The sequence below is a fragment of the Littorina saxatilis genome, linkage group LG8 (assembly GCF_037325665.1).
Source record: "Littorina saxatilis isolate snail1 linkage group LG8, US_GU_Lsax_2.0, whole genome shotgun sequence".
Taxonomy (NCBI): domain Eukaryota; kingdom Metazoa; phylum Mollusca; class Gastropoda; order Littorinimorpha; family Littorinidae; genus Littorina; species Littorina saxatilis.
This window is the reverse complement of record NC_090252.1, coordinates 21355799-21359936: the sequence shown is the minus strand read 5'-3', so window position 1 is coordinate 21359936 and position 4138 is coordinate 21355799.

The window sequence follows — 4138 nt, the reverse complement described above, 5'->3', positions numbered from 1 at the left end:
TTACTATGTGCTCTGCCCTATCTAGTTAAACTGACTCTTTCACACTTCGCACTGCACACTTCACACACAGAATTTGGGAGGATACAGACATTATTTCCTCACAAATGACATTACAATTCTTCACATCAATACAGCAATACCAATCACCACTCACGAACGCACAGTTCACACAGTGATATTGCAATCACTCAATACATGTGAGTACATAGTAAGACAATCTTCCTTAACCATACTATCTCAAAATGTGACCCTCCACCACGAAATGAGTCGCATGTCACCTCGCGCGGTTCTGCGCTAGGCTTAATGTAAGTCCAGGGAGTGTCTGGTAACAGTGTGAGGGTCACCTTAGTCACAGGCTTATAACTCAAACAGTTTTCGCTCTTTTCTAAAACGGATTTCACCACTTGATAGAGCATAAAAAACTATTTAGGAAAATGTAAAAATATGAAAATCATGCAAAGGTGACATGTGACTCATTCCGTGGTGGAGGGTCACAATTATTAGGTTATTCCACAAGAGAGGATGTTGACAGACACTCACGAGTTCGTAGTTCTCACTGCATGCCGTCCTTTACACACTCTGGTACATGGTGCCACTGTAATCCGTGTAGATACCGTTATCCATATCTCACGTTCCTCCCCGAGAAACACAACTTCGCCCTTAGGGAAAAGTACCGGTTCGTCTCAACGTCCAGTGTTGATGGGGACTCCACCGTCCATCCACCTTTGCCGATGTGACTTCTTGTCCTGACACCGTCACGAACTCTCCAGTGTGGGTTCCAACCCCCGGACACCGTCATGGACACTCCCAAAGAATTAACCCAAGTCTTAATATAACATTCGCTTAAACCATCTCTTCTTTCTAAACAGTCGTGTATCATCTGTCTCGTTCATTCTTCCCTTTCTCTCCCTCTTGGACATATTTACTAAATACCTAACGTAATCCAAACATTCCCCCCGCGGGTTAGGGGGAAACATTTACACGATGCTCCCCAGCATGTCGTAAGAGGCGACTAACGGATTATGTTTCTTCTTTTACCCTTGTTAAGTGTTTCTTGTATAGAATATAGTCAATGTTTGTAAAGATTTTAGTCAAGCAGTATGTAAGAAATATTAAGTTCTTTGTACTGGAAACTTGCATTCTCCCCGTAAGGTCATATATATTGTACTACGTTGCAAGCCCCTGGAGCAATTTTTTGATTAGTGCTTTTGTGAACAAGGAACAATTAACAAGTGGCTCTATCCCATCTCCCCCCTAACCCCGTCGCGATATAACCTTATATATCATAATTTTCATAGTTTTAATTTTCAAAGCTTGTTTGTAATCCAACTATAACATATGTATATGTTTTTGGAATCAGAACATGACAAAGAATAAGATTAAATTATTTTTGGATCGTTTTATCAATAAATAATTTTAATTAAAAGTTTCCGATTTGTAATGACCAAACTCATTCATTAGTTTTTAAGCCACCAAGCTGAAATGCATTACCAAAGCCCGGCCTTCGTCGAAGATTGCTTTGCCAAATTGTCAATCAATTTGATTGAAAAATGAGGGTGAGACAGTGCCGCCTCAACTTTTACAAAAAGCCGGATATGACGTCATCAAATGTATTTATCGAAAACAAGAAAACAAACGTCCGGGGATATCATTCCCAGGAGCTCTCATGTCAAATTTCATAAAGATCGGTCCCGTAGTTTAGTCTGAATCGCTCTACACACACACACACACGAACTGACAGACAGACGCACACACACACACATACACACTCACACTCACACACACACACACACACACACGCACACACACACACACACACACACACTCACACACACACACACACACACACGCACATACACCACGACCCTCGTTTCGATTCCCCCTCGATGTTAAAACATTTAGTCAAAACTTGACTAAATGTAAAAACAAGAGGCGAAGCCTTCAAGGCTCCCGTAAGAAATCAACAAACAGTAACACAAACTCATCCGTCACACACACACACACACACACACACACACACACACACACACACACACACACACACACACACACACACACACACACACACTCACGCACACACATACACATACACACACACACACACACACACACACACACACACACACACAGTTAAAACTAACGCATCATATCAACTCCATGTATAATTTTCAAAAGAAGGCAAACAGATAAAATGACTGTATTTGTTGTTGGTGCAGTTGTCCTTCAATGAGATCTTGTGCAATCCTCACACACACACACACACACACACACACACACACACACACACACACACACACACACACACACACACACACACACACACACACACAGGCACTGTGTTCATTTGCAAATCTACCATCAGCTTATCTGTCTTTTGCACTGCAGACACTAAGCAATAGGTACCTGCCATGTGGCCACTTTTTCCACTGCTGTCCTCAGTCCCATACTTTTCATCAAGACTTGTCACCATGCCGAGTGGATCTAAATTCGGAAGTCTTCATGTGGCTGAGGCATATCTGACATAGCGTCGATCTTGTAGGTTAACCTCCTTTCTGAAACAAATGGCAAAATGCGATTAGTTATGATGACTACAACCTACACAAATATAAACAGTGTTTTGAAACAGAATAGTCAGGTTATACAAGCCACTTTACCTATGCAGCATGGTAACCCTACAATATGCGAAACATGTCAACTGACTGCAGCAGCCTGGTTCTTAAAATAATTCTGACGGTCAACACAACCAACACACTATTCACATTCCATTTTAAGGAACAACGGAGGTACTCTCTGAGGGTCTTGTTTAAATGATAACGATCAACTCAGGAGGGAAAAAACAAGAGAGGAAAAAAGAAACCACATCAACCGCAGAAAAATACAGAATCACTGTGACACATGTCATGTACCATTATTTACAAACAAATGCCACAGCAAGCTTTGTCTCAAAATTCTCATTCTACCTTCTGTCCGAAAGAATCTAATCTTACGTTGTACTGCCTTGAAAGAAAATGCCAACAAAGACAAGAAAGCTGTTGCAAGGTAAGCTTACCAAACGTTACATAGCGAATCATGATAGTGCGTAAACAGCAAACAGTACAATCAAAGAGAGAATCGAGTCTGGAATGAAACGCGATACAGATCTAGCATTCAAAAACTGTCTTTCAAGTTCAAGGAAGTTGTTGCAAGGTAAGACTTACTAAATTGTACAGACAAAACCATGACAGTGCATGTTTTGAATCTGAGGAAAAAATCGTGATCATTTTGACTTTGAGAACAGATTCATTATATCTGCATGTTCAAGTAAATGATGGACATTTTTTTTCGGGCAGAGTAAACTTAACTTGAGACTCTACTGCAAGTCTTGAAATTCACATAAATCGAACCACGAACAATTAAAAGACATCCAAACACTACAGGCACTTTAGATCAACTCATTTCACTAGAGGTGACTGCCTAGCACTGTGTTTGACATCCGTGTCTGCTGAAATAAAAAGAAATTAAAACAGTAGGTGACACGTTATCAGAGTGGGAGACACTAGATCTGTCTCTGTACTTACCGGGATACGGCTGCCAGATCGACACTGCGCTTTTGACAGCTCTGCCCTCCTCTGACAAAACACAGTAAGTCCAAAAATCACGTTTCGAGAAAAACGCGGTTTTCTGTTCTTAGCTTTATATTTAAAACAAAAGCATTCTCGCTGGACATTTTAGTGCAATAAAGCGTGGGGATGATTTCTGAATTTATACCTTTAGTCTATTTCAAAAATAGTGGTAAAATTAAAGAATTATGAGCCAATTAGTGGACTTACTGTGTTCTGCCAAGTTTTTCCTTGAACTCGGGCTTGTTAAAAACAACGGCAGAACACAGTAAGGGACGTTACTGTCTTCTGCCAGAGTTTTCGTTGAACTCGAGTTTGTTAAAAACAACGGCAGAACACAGAAAGGGAAGTTGCTGTGTTCTGCCGATGTTTTCTCGTTTCTTAATCACAAGTTAAGATAGTGACCGATCACAGCAACTTACAGTAACTGTTCTTGCTTAGTTCTACTTTATTATTTGTATGCGAGACATTCATTTCTGACCGAATGACTAAATAACTCTGTGTCTCTCTCTGTGTCTCTCTCTGTGTCTCTCTCCGTG